The sequence below is a fragment of the Rhipicephalus microplus genome, unplaced genomic scaffold (genome assembly GCF_043290135.1).
Source record: "Rhipicephalus microplus isolate Deutch F79 unplaced genomic scaffold, USDA_Rmic scaffold_67, whole genome shotgun sequence".
NCBI lineage: Eukaryota > Metazoa > Arthropoda > Arachnida > Ixodida > Ixodidae > Rhipicephalus > Rhipicephalus microplus.
In genome coordinates, this window is record NW_027464640.1 from 942098 (window position 1) to 955997 (window position 13900).

Here is a 13900-nt window from a genome sequence, read left to right on the forward strand (position 1 = left end):
TATGCAGTCGAATTTATTTGATGAACTTGCTGAGACAGTACTTGGAAATGAACTAACCAACTACCAGGGTCTCTCAAATACTTTTGCATCGGCAGCTTATTTGATAACTTTCGTAAATGTAATGAATGAACAAATAATTTGTAAGTAGCACGAAAAATGAATGAACATCAACATGAAGTGTGTAAGTGCTGTTTGCATGAAGCCCCCAGTATTTTGCTATCTTTTTTTGTAATTATCTGTGACATTTAGTTAGGAGAATCGTAGTAAAGAGTCGGGCTCCATTACACATTTTTGATTGTGAAATGAAAGTCGCAGCATGCCACCAGGCTAGTGTTCAACTAGAACACTCTGTCAAAGCTGTTCATTACTGAAAGAGTTGGGAACAGTTGAAGCAGTTACCATGCCACCAAGATGTGAAAGTCATTTTAAGCAAACACTAGCCCTTTGGACCGCCGTAATGGTTATTATGGTTAGCGTCTGCCAAGGAATTAAGTTTCTTTCCAGCGATAATTGGGTGTCCTGGAGGCATGGTACCTTTTAGTTATTGTATATGATCATATTCTAGAGGGGCCCATCCTATTCATATTCACCTCTACAGGTGAAGTTTTTAAGGGACACTAAACTCATATAATTTATGTCACAGTGAAAGCTCGATGTATAACAACATCTAAAATGACAATATTATCACAGCAGTGCCTCACTTACCAAGAAATTGATGTAAATGCTTGAGAACATATGCCTCGAGAGTAGGACATTTGCAAAATGATTCCGATTATGTCAGTGATATTGCCTACAATCAATCACTAGTAATCGAACTAGCCACACTAATTAAAGAACGGTCCGTGCATCAAAAAACGTAATAATATGCTTGTTTGTTTCTGTTTGCTTCTCTGAAAAAATAACTGCCGTACATTACTATGGGGAATTGTGAGAGTGGTTAAAAAAAAAAACTGGACAGCTCGTGCCATGTAGCGGGGCCCTGTTGAACCAAGCTTGCCTGTTATTTTGGAGGCCATGGCAGGAAATTGTTCAATGGTCATTGTAGGTGCTGTGGCTCTTGCTACTTTCGCTCTGCTGCTACTATATACAGCTGCGCAGTAAAGCCGGGCATCGTTGTGCACGGCAACAGTGACATGAAAGTTTCCATTTGAGGCGGGTAATCTTGAAGTGTACTAACGGGATGCGGTCCACTAAAATGAGATTTCATTTTAAAATAAGCACTTCCTTGGCACAAAAGCAGCACTACGAGGTTTCTGAACCACTATTTCACCAATCGACATCGACTTAACATTTGCCTTTAGTGTCCCTTTAAGCTCCACAATTTGGCGCTGTAGCTCTGACCGAAAAAAAAAATCACACCATATCCATGGAATGAATGATGAGTAGAGGGAAGTGACCGTCCGTGCTTCTGTCCGTCCGTCCATGCTTGACGGCGTCATGAGCCAACTCTTCAAAGTTCATTTCGCCGCATATGCTTCGTATTGTAAAACATCTGTTTCCGTCCCCTTGTGCTAATTACTTCTTGCGTGCAAGCGGTTAGGCGAGCAAAGTATGTTCTGCTCTCACTCTTCTGTCTGGCTGTGTTGGGCTGGTTTCTAAACCTAATTGCGCATCTGCTAGACTAACTCCATAGTGAAGACAGCCACCAGTGGAAACCAGTGCCAAACATCTTAATTCAAACGGCATTTTGCCGGAAAATAAATGAGTGTATTATGCAGCATAGGTCATATAAGGTGTTCATCCAGAACAATGTCTGTGAACGTCATTTTCGTCTGTGCGTAATTGTAGAATGCCTCGAAAGCTGGCTTCACTGCAGCAAGAGTGTGTATGCGGAAAAGACAGCCTCTGTAGTACATTTTGCTTTGCAGTTGATGGCCGGCGCAATAGTTTAGGCCCGTTCGTCGTCGCATGCCTTCCGACGAGCGGCAGCACTCTCAGACACGTAAAACAACCGCCGTAATGGCTATGACGTAATCACATGCAAGCGACGTACGAAGTCGCGGCAGGCGGCCGCGTTTGCAAGAAGGCGAAATGCACGAAATGAAGGCAACAATCGTGCTTGTAGGTACAGCTGCGCATTAAGAAACCAGGAAAAGTGAATAAATTTTAAGTCATTTAGTAAATAATCTTTAAATTATTATGAGCGCGCCACGGCGGTGGCATTCATAACGGACTGTTGGGGAGCTTACACGGGTGTATGCAGAATGCCTCGAGAAACATAGAAGTGTGGCAGCTTGGGCTAGTTGGTATGGCATGACGATAGTTATAGTGCGAGAACAAAACGAGAACACAGAGACAAGAAGGTCTTTCGTGTCCTTCTTGTCTCTGTGTCGTCGTTTTGTTCTCGCTCTATAACTATCGTTGAGAAACATGTTCCAACGAAGTCCTCGAAAAGAAGGGAAATGCCTTATATGCTCGCTGCCTTCGTAATTGTTATATGCAGGCAGGCATTCTAATACGACTCGAGATATCAATTATGGCAATATTTTTTTTTAAAACTAGGGGAGCTAACCATTTAATTAGTGAACGCAGGTGGTGGAGTCAAATGGGAGGATCGAAGCCCTTTTCACGAGTAGTCTGTTTCCAAATTTAAGATTGCCAGAAAGTGGTCGGTGGTAATTATTTTAGTTTCAGTACAACACTTGCTCACTGCTTACATCGTGTTTATTAACGTTTCTGCGCTGCTTGGCTTGCAGTTGCTGTTAATTGTCACTCTTCATTAATTCAGCTACAACCCGGTCGTAAATCTGTGCAACCCTTAACAACAAAAAAAAATATAAGGTATATTCGATGTCATTTTCCTCCGAGGAATTAAAGGCGCATGGGACAACCTTCAGGATGGACTAAGCAGTGATCATTGCATACTTGAAATTATGTCGCGTGTCAAACCGAGACCTCTCGTGAGATATGAGTACGTTGACTGGGACCTTTTTCGGGAAAATCCGGGATGAAACAGCCCCGCAAAATGAGACGTATCCAGGTCTGTTAAACAATCTGAACGACACCGTTGAAGCAGCAACCAGGGAAATCAGCATGGACCTGGAGATTCCCAAAATGGACTCGAGGCTCGCTAACCTCCTGGAGGAAAAACACGCCCTCTCGACCAGGTGGAAGACCCAGAAACATAACTGCAGACTGAGAGCAAGACTCGCGCTTCTTAACAAAGAGATTGAATCATACGCGAACCAGCTCGCCCAACAGCAATGGAGTGAAACGTGTACCGAAACGGACGAGGGTATGCGAAGAGGTAGCGAATGGAGCTTATTGAAGAATCTTCTTTACGATCAACAGTCGAAGACTACCCTTAGCCTTGCGACGGATAGGCTCATAAAGAAGGAAATCGCGGTCGGTGATCCCGGCTGCGGCGGCTGCATTTCTGATGGAGGCGGAAGTGTTGTAGGCCCGTGTGCTCAGATTTGGGTGCACGTTAAAGAACTCCAGGTAGTCGAAATTTCCGGAGCCCTCCACTACGGCGTCTCTCATAATCATATGGTGGTTTTGGGACGTTAAACCCCACATATCAATCAATCGCGGTCGGTGTCACCGAGAAGGAATTATAGCTAACAACTTAGCAAATAGCTATCTACCCCTCGCCAAAGATGGTGATTGCTCGGAGCAGGTACACTACATGGAACTGCGGCACCTGCTCTAGATGAACCATTCACCGTGTCAGATATCAGGCATGTTCTCTTCAATTTGAATGGCAGATCAGCCTCAGGACGCGGTGGAGTCACGAACAAACTCCTCAGACGACAGGGCAATCGAGATACTTATGGCCGAAACCGACGAGGCATAGAAAACGGGGCATGTACCGGTAAAATGGCGTACCGCAAAGCTCGTCCTTATACCTATATCAGGCAAGACCCATCGTATCACCAACCTGCGGCCCATATCGCTTACATCATGCATTAGCAAAGTAGCGGAGGATGCGATACACAACATGCTTAAAGAACATATAGAAAACAAGGGGCTCTTTAGACACAACCTAATTGGCTTTCGACAGGCGTTGTCCACACAGGACGCCATGCTTCTACTTAAGAGAGCTATCTTGGATAACAAGACTCGCGACGTGAGGGGAATCCTCGCACTAGACCTCTCCAAAACATTCGACTGGGTGGCGCATAAACTCATCCTCGCTGAGATTTCCTCTCTCAACCTGGACCAGGTCTCAACATGACCCCACCAAGTCATTTCTCGTGGATGGCAAGGCACATCTTCGGCTAGGCACGGTCTCGGGAGGGCCCTTTGAGCTGGGCAACTGCGGCACCCGCGGGGTTCCGTGTTCTCCCCTCTCTTATTTAATATCGCCATGCACAGGCTCTCACACACTTCGCTGTAATCCCGAACCTAGGTCACGCCATTTATGCGGACGACAACACGATCTGGGTACCGGGTGGCTCTCTCTGGCTGAGCTCGAACTCTTCTTACAAAGCGCGTTGGGGGTTATGAAAGACTTTCTTTTTTTTTTTCGAACACAGTCCTTGAACTCTCCTCTGATAAATCAGAGCTACTGCATACCGACCGTCTAGACAAGGGGTTCGCAACCTTACGCCTCTGAAAACTCTGCCGATAGAAAGTCCAGCAGAAAACGGACAGCCCACATCGAAGAGAGACTCCGTGAAGACTCTGGGTCTCCTCATTGATGCCAGGGCCTGTAACTCGAAGGCGCTCAACAGGCTCACGGGGCAGGAAAGTAATGTACTAAGACTTGTAGCCCGTGTTTGAAATTGCAGACGTGGCCTCAAAGAAGGCAATTTCGTCACAGCTTACCAGTCATTTTTTCTAAGCCATGTTATTTACATCGCGCCGTAACTTAATTGTGCTAAAGCGGAGAAGGCCAAACTTGATTCTACAATCAGAACAGGCCTCAAGCGCGTGCTCGGCTTTCCACAGTCCACCAGCACCGAGAAGCTATTGGAGCTAGGACTCCACAGTACTATCGACGAGCTAATAGAAGCTCGCACAGCTGCTCAAATAACGAGACTTTGATCCACAAAGGCAGGGATAAAGATTTTAGAAGAAGCGGGTATTCAGCCTCGCCATCAACAGGTGACGAAAGTTCGCTTGCCCAGGAAAATCCGCACTGAAATCATAGTTGACCCCGTCCCACGTAACATCACCCCAGTGCATAACGAGGGTAGAAGAGTTGAGAGAGCCAAGGCTATACTTAAAAAGATTAATCAGCTCAAACTAGAAGCCCTCTTTGTCGATGCTGCCAGATATCACGGTGGGGATAAGTTCGCTATTTCGGCCATTGACGCGGAAGGCAACCTGGTCAAGGCAACCTCTGTTTATATACTAAGATTCCCCATGTCGCAGAAGAAGCGGCGATCGCTCTGGCTTTTCACAGCGCAAAAGCCCCCGCTGTTGTCTTCTCGGACTCGCGTACGGCAGTCAGATCTTTCTCGAACGCCCTTGTGTCTGAACAGGCGAACAGTATTGCGGCGAAAGCACTTCAACGAACCCGGGAGTGCAGCGAAGGGGGGTACCACATTGCGTGGTTTCCAGCCCCTCTAGATGGTTCAGTTAACCTGATTGGATGTAACCCTAACGAGCAGGCTCACCGGATAGCGTGCGATTTCATGGGCTGCGCTGTCGCGAATAGACATGCTCGTAACGAGGTCGACATTTATAAAGATCCCATGTGTACTTTTTATGAAATTGTTTCCCACTACCGTCTGGCCAGAAAAAACTTTCCAGCCCCCCACCCCGATTTGACCAAGCCTCAGGCGAGCACATTCAGACTACTTCAAACCCGTTCATATCCTACTCCTCGATCCTTTAACTGGATAGATGCCGATTATTCGCAGTCCTGCCCCAAATGTGGCGACCACTCACGTTCTTTTGATCACATACTCTGGCTGTGTCCAGCCCTTATTCCCTCTTCGCTCAACACGAAGGAGCAATGGGGTGCACCTCTGAAGAGCAGCAGCCTTCATGCACAACTCCAGGCCGTCCAGAGGGCCCTTGACATCGCGACGAAACTTCGACTTCACGTCCCATCGTGGGTGGAGCCACCCACTTGATATGGCGGGAGGCCTATGGTTCCCCTAAATATCTGTTGTCCCTGGGGACCTAAATAAAGCTATTGTCATGTCATGTTAGGTATCTTCGCACTCTGTGCCAAGCGTGTAGCAAGTGCGCAGCTTGGCAGCCTTCTTCATTTGTCTTCGTTTTATTGCAATAGTAATTATATGAACACTCTTGGCTGGATTTTGCCGCGCCGGTGTCGATGTCATGCACCGCATATATATATATATATATATATATATATATATATATATATATATATATATATATATATATATATATATATATATATATATATATATATATATATATATAATGAAAACGCAAGAAAGAAAACAAATCCAGAAAAAAGCTCTCCGGTGTGCCGAATCGAACGTGTGGCTTCTGCGTAGTGAAAGCGAGGCGTTAACCACTAAGTCGCCCTGGAGAACGTTCTTCATTGTTCAAACTGCAAGCTATTTATATCTACCACTTACCGCTGCTGTGTTTTTCGGCATTACCAGAAAGATGGCGCAATGAGCGCACGTCGCCACATCTCGCAGCGGTGGCCGCTGTAATCTCCTACGCGTACTTTGCCCGGAAGTGGAGTGACGCTCCCTCGCGCGCCCTTATCTCGCGGTGACGAGGTCGTACGCCTTGGCTGGCCTCGGGATTTACGTGGAACGATTCTGCTGTAGTTACCGGGCGCACAAAAATCAGTGCAATCATTGCAACCTCCGTTCGCGAAGTGCGCGCGCTTTCCAGACTCAGGGAAGTAACAAATGAGACGTTGATTCGCGTGCATCCGTACCTGTGAGTACGTTTCGTGCGTAATTTGTGCGCGAGAAACGCGGGGCACGTTTTGATCTGCTTTCCATTCTGCGCGTGACCTTTCAAATCGTTGCTATCGTGTTCATTGCTTCGCCTTTGCGGCAAAGCTGTGACTTCTTTGTCTCTGTTTATTTCTACTTCCTTCTTTCTCTGTGTTATTCTTGGTTCCATTTTCTTCCCTCTTTCTCAATCACATTTTTTTCTCTATATTTATTCGATTTTCGCTCATTTTGTGTCACTTTGTTTTTTGTGTTTTCTGTTTATTTCTCACTCTCCCCCTCTGTATTTCTTTGTGACTTTTCTTTCATTTCTCTTTATTTCATTCTCTCTGTGCCCATTTTCTCATTCTTAAGAGTCGTTGCATCTCACGCCGTACAAGTCGGGCGCACGTGTTCGGGGGGGGGGGGGTCGAAGAAAGAGATGAAGTGTAAGAAAAAGAGGACAAAGATTGCGCTTGCCTATTCGCTGTCTGTCGACGCGAAACGGCGTAACAATAAGCTTAGCAGCTCCGCTGTAAAAGGAACAACAACGAAAGAAAGCGTGCCTAAAATTCAGTCCTTGTTACAAGCGCCCAGAAAAAGACACTTCGCCGCTTCGACTTGCAGCGACGCAACTTCATTCGGCTGCTTATTGCTGATCGTGCCCAGCGTGTCGCGAAAATCTTCAACTTGCAGCCCCTTGTTTTGATTGTCGGCCGCCGCGGCCGGGTCACTGCTTCCGACTTGACGCAAGACCAGTGCGCATAATTTGGTGACGTCACGGTCCTTCGAGCGACGACTCTTCGTGGCGTGACGAAAGCGCGAACACGATAATCGTAACCGCACGCTTTCGCGCGTCCTCGTTTGATTGTTGAGCGTGACCGCTGGTCCAAACAGCGGTGTGGCGTCACAGCGCCGACTGCGCAGCTGTTGTGTTCGTCGGAGGTCTCGTGAGGTCGTCCGCTTTCCTATACTTTGGGAAAGTGAGAAAAATCGTTTGTGTATGAAAACTTCGCACCTTACGCTCAAGCTTTGCGCACTCGACTGCAGCTATGTAAACAAAGAGCCTAAGTAAGTCGAGAAGACTAGCTTTGGCTTATTGGCACACACAACGTGGGTCAAATAGCGCACACTTGGATATCGACGGAGTAACCGGAAGCGTCAACGGAGTGCGCAACGTGACACAATTGCTAACTTTTCAAAAGTGATCATCTGAAAAGAGCAGAGGAAGAGAAAGACTTATAAATGTGGACCTGCTGTTATGCTATCTTCTATTACTTTATAACTCATGTTCCCAATCTGTACATAAATCTTGCCTTCATTTTTTTTTAGCGTTTGTGGGTGCGTACCATTCCACTCAAAAATTCTATGTAAGCGAGATAGGCGCGATAAACATACAACGTGCACCCTGGTGAGGAAACTTCACATCGGCGGAGCGTGCATGTGTGTCATGTAGAGTGCGCGACAGAACGCCGATACTCTCTTTTTTTTTTGTTTTAGCCCTTATTCGTTTTTTTTTTCATTTGTGCAAAATATGTAATGCGTTCGCGTCGGAGAGACCCGACGCTGAAAGTGTAAATGGGGTTATCTGGCCAAATCAAATGAAGGACAGTTAGGCACTATAAATGATACCAGAAAGCCATGCGATGTTTTTTGTTTTGTTCTGGTTGTGGCTCTAATATTGGTGTTAACGTATTAAAGAGGTAGATTCGACAGACTTTACGGCTATACCGAGTGGTTCGCAATGTCTGTATGGAAACCATACGTCAATGTGTCAACTATACCAATGACAAACATGTTCTCTCTTCGTAGTAGTGTGTTCAAGACTTGGGAATCGGCAGAATACCCGAGCCTTCACTTGCGACTAAAATGCGTGACGTGTTCTTTGCTCCTGCTGAGTATATAAAGCTTTCAGTGCGAGAATTATATGCATATGCGCAAATACTAATTTTGTTGAGTTTAACGTCCGAAAACCATGGTGTGATTATGAGAGAAGACGCAGTGGAAGGCTCTGGAAATTTCGACCACGGTGGTTCTTTAACGTGCATTAATCTAAGTACTCGGGCATTTTCGCCTTCATCGAAGATACGGCCGCCGTGGCTGGCACTCGACCCCGTGACCTGCGGGTCAGCAGCCGAGTACCATTACCAACAGACCACAGTGGTGGGTTATACTCAAAGACTGAAATACTGCATATATTCTTAGACGTGCTTGTGTTACGATCCACTGAAACATTTCCCGTGAATAGGGCCGAAATCAAGCACCAGGAGAGGGATCGCGCGGGCCGCAAAGGCCGAAATTGCTGCTGCGCCTGGTACACCTTGTGGGTAATATAGGAAATGTCCACACATCCACGTCCGACACCCGTTGAATGTGTAACATCGAGGAAAACGACCTCAGCGCGGACCATTCGAGAACCATGCATTCCCGTTTCTCCTGCATTTCCGATGGAGGCGGAAATGTTGTGGGCCCGTGTGCTCAGATTCGGGTACACGTTAAAGAACCCCAGGTGGTCTAAATTTCCGGAGCCCTCCACTACGGCGTCTCTCATAATCATATAGTGGTTTTGGGACGTTAAACCCCACATATTAATCAATCAATCAATTCCAGTTCCTCTCCTTGCATTAATTTGAAAATTTTCGGCGTGGTCTATCGTTAGTCGTGACCCCGATGATCCATTCCATCCGTTTTATCTGTGCAACGCACTGTACTTTTCCGCCCAGAGTCGCGCAGGCGACCGGAAGGAGACAGGGCGGCATAACGGTCACGACTGTCCGAGCAGAACGGAATAAAAAGAGCAGAAATAAAGAAAGATGCATTAGAGAACAGCAAAGGAGGAGGGGGGGGGGGCGGCGTGCCGAACGTAAAAGCGAGCGTTCGTGTGTCGAGAGGAGCGCGCGCGAAAGAGCGGCGTGCGTACGGAAGAAAAGGCGGGCTTTACCTTAATGGTTGGAGCGGGTTCGCGCGGCAGTGCAGCGTGCCGCAGACTGTGCGCGTTCTTTCGTTCTCTTTTTCTTTTCTTTGTAGCCGCGTTTTCTTCGACGCTTTAGACTTGTTCCGCGAGAAGAAAACCGTTCACCAGCTGACGCAAGAAGCCTGCAGCGCTTGCGCACGCTCCCCGGGTTGGCCCTGCGGAGGGACGCGCGGTAACTTGTCTCTCGGTGTTCTGCGCATCCATCTGGCGCTCACGTGACGCAGACGATGAACCACGCTTTACCATGCCGCTGATGGGCTGCTACCGTTCGCCGATTCCGTAGCGCACCAGCTGACCGTCGACGTGTGGATGAAAGCACGGTGGGTGGTTCTTTTTCAAATCGGCCATCTTTTGGTCAAGTCTCTAAAAGGTTTGGGACGTCCTGCAGTAAGTGCTGCAACGTCGTCGTCGACGAGTGCGTTTCGTCGCGCAACAAGTGACGGTGACGTGTGCTGTCGCGTACACGTGTGGGTGTGACACGAATGGACGGTGGAACCTCTTGTTTCGAAGAAGTGTTGTCTTGCTTCGGCAGACATCAGCCGAGTGTCACGCGGTGACGCCATTCCCATTCTACATACCCGTGTCAAGCTATGTCCTTGTCGTCGTGAAGTTTCGATAACTGTGTCAATTTCTCGTTGCGAACTGGAACATTGGGACTACTACCATTGATAACCCTAGAAAAAATTGCGAAATATGCATTAAAGGTGACTGGCGGATCGTTCGACGGAAAAACCGAAGGACACCACGTTTAGACTCTTGTGAAAGTCTTTTTTCGCCAGCGTCGTGTCAATTGTACTATTCGTACCGCGTCACAACCGCGTCCATTGTGTATGGATTGAAGTGGTGCTAAGTCATCTGGAATCTACGTCTGTTACAGCGCTCCCTAGGGAGACTCTGGTACGTGCATCAGACATTGAAGTTTTTCATTGCTTCTGCAAAGCGGAAACCTTCACGTGACTTTTCCGTCTAGCTCGAGGACTGCGATTGATTCCTAAATGGCTTGACGTGTCCCCCACCTTGTAGAAGACTACGAAGTCACGTGTGGACAAAGATTCGTCGCAACTACCTGCACCCGAGTTCCTCAAACCGATGGCCATGGCCAAGTTACCTTCGCTCTGCGACTCCGTCTTGCTGCAGTCGCACAAGGTGACGCTGCCGGTCAGCGAGCCCCTGGCCGACCCTCTGACTCCGGCGAGGGTGATGCGGCTGACCTTCTTCACGCTCATGTTCATCATGGGCGGCGTCATGCTGCTGATGCGCGTCTTCTACGAGAGCCGCGAGGGATTCACCTCCATGGCCGAGTCGAGCGGCATACCGACGGGCATCGTCGGTGGAGCCGTGGTCCTGATAAGCGGAGTCGTCCTTTTCACCGACGCCCTGGTCGTCCTGGTGCACCTGGTTCGGCGGTCGTCGTCTTCGTCGTCCTCCGACGCGGTCGATTGCAACACGTCGTCCGCCAGCATCGTGTCGAGCGGCCACTTCGTTCCGGTGTCGGTATCGTTCAACAAGAGCCAGTGAGAATAGGGACTGAGCACGCTCGAGGTAACCGTGTCTTTCAAGTATTTCGTGTGCGGCGTGACTGGGGTGTTTGCGGTTCGATACGTTCAGGGACGGCTTGTGTACCTGTCCTTGTGCATCTCGACGTTTCGCATACGTCCGCGAAAGGGTTATCACGACAGTGTTCCTCGTGTCATATGTAAGAATATATGGTAGATAACTGCGATTCTTGGTCTTGTTAGACCGTCGATTGCTGAGATATTGATAGTGCGAAGGCGTTTTTGCCAGGAAGCGTGGGCCTTCCTTGATCTAATAGCGCTCGTGGGTGCGACGTCGTGGCTTGTGGCAGCTTCATTTGAGGTCCAAGAAATGATCACTTAAACGTGATCGGCTTGATAGGTGAAAAATTTATTAGTTGTCGAGATATAGTGCTCTTGTGCATGTATTTTTTTCTTTGACAGCTTGCTTAGGAGGGACGCATGCGGCAAAATTAAGTTTGACTGCTGCGGAAATGTTCTGTTGATGTTGTTTCTCCTCTCTCGCGAACAAATCGTAGTGTGCTTCTGTTTCGATCGACAGCATCTGTAAAGACAGTGTTGCTGCGAGAAAAGGCTTCTGTAGTGTGCTCTGGAAGATGAATTCTATGCACTATTGTGCAAATAAGGAGTGCTTGCGTTAAGCTTACTTGTAAATAAAATTCAAAAATGAGGAACACTGCTAAAGAATAAGCAAGGCTTATTAATCTCATGAAAGTGTATTTCAGATTGCCGTGCATCTGTTGTTCTCTATATAGGTTTACACTGTTCCAACATTTTCTTCAATAGCTGGTCATCTGTATGGTCCTTTAGGATCTTTTTTCCCTCTTCTGTATGTTCATGGCGGCAATAAAAACATTTGCTTTGTTCGACAGGGACTTAATTTTTTCTCATTTTAGTTTTAGTCACCTTGCGTTCGTCCACGACGCTTTAATCAGCCGCACATTTACTGAACGCGTGAGACTATTGAACGCGTTCAGTAAGTGTGCACACTTATTGAACGCATGAAACTAAAGTCGCGGGTTCATCCCCGGCCGCAGTGGTCGCATTTCGATAGAGGCGGAGTTCTATCCAGCTGCTTGCCGTGTTACGTGCCACCTGGTGTAATCGCTGTTGTACTAATTTCCACAAATTATGACTGCAACTTTGACGTTCCTCAATGTGCAATCAATCATATGCAGTACATAGCCCAGGCCCGTTCTACCCCTTTCATAAATTTTTATCAGGGTCATAAAATAAAATAAAATGCGTTGACTGCAGTGTACTCATAATATGCACGTCGACCGTTAATGCATGCCGAATAGATGCACGAAGCTAGTCAAACGTTTACTATTGCTTTTCAGAGAAACGCATCTGCCATTGAAAGGGGTGCTCGCGCTTGGCGACTGCCTGCGTTCTCGCACTATGTCACGTTTCTAGTATTTTTAATTGTAAGTGTTGAGCTTTCAATGTGTTCCGCCTACTACGCACTGCTGAAGTGCGACTGAATTCATTCTTTGTTTCATGAATGCCGGTCTTGGATACTAAAAAAAGAGCTAGAAAGAAAGCCCATGTTCTTGTGGTGAGCTAAAATAACCGCCAATACGCATCCGTATTTTCACCTATTCAATTTTCCGTGAAACGAACGTAGGACACAGTTAAGTTTATTCAGGAAAGCTGCGTGGCTGACAGCGCTTTAGCGTGCTTGTTCTTACTCTAACAACAGTATAAAAATGTGACAGTTCAACACGCATCTTTCTTCCATTAGGCATTATGAAATGCGAAGCATTTTTTAGCGAACTTCGGTGACTTTGAGCGTATCTATCTATCTAGCCGCCTACGACTTTTAGCTCTCCTGGCCGGTTCGATAGTGGTATTGGTACCAAACTTGGCATGGCATAGCATGACTTTATGAACAGCATATTTGACTAGTCATAACATGAAAATCATTACATGTATATAATGAATGCCATGATCTACATTTCATGGTCCTGCAGCTCTTGCAGTGGTTTCTTCACATGGCTACCTTAGAAGTCCTGGAATAGGTTACCTGTAGGAGTCCTGGAATAAGAACATATTTGACTAGTCATAGCATGAAAACCATGACATGTGTGTAATGAATGTTATGATTTAGATTTCATGGTCTTCCAGCTCTTGCGGTAGTTTCGTTCACATGGCATGTTGCAAAACTGGTATGGTAAGACATGATTGCATGGCGAACACAAGCGACAGACCCTAACACGAAAATCATGACATGCGTGTCATGTAACAACATAACTACATGCCACGCTTATGATGCACTCGCGGCCGTGTCGCTGGCGTCACATACACTAAGTTTCGTAGTACGGTACGGGATTGGATGATGAAGGTATGTGACTGGTGCAAACTTGATAATCATGAGATGTGGTGTCATCTAACAAAATAACTACATGCCACGCTCATGATGCGCTGGCGGCCGTTTCGCTAGCTTCACATATACCAAATTTGGTATTACGTGACGTGAATGGATGAAGAAGGTATGATACTGGTGCAAACATAATAAACATGAGATGCGGGCATGTAACAACATGCTACGGTCATGATGCGTTAGCGGCTGT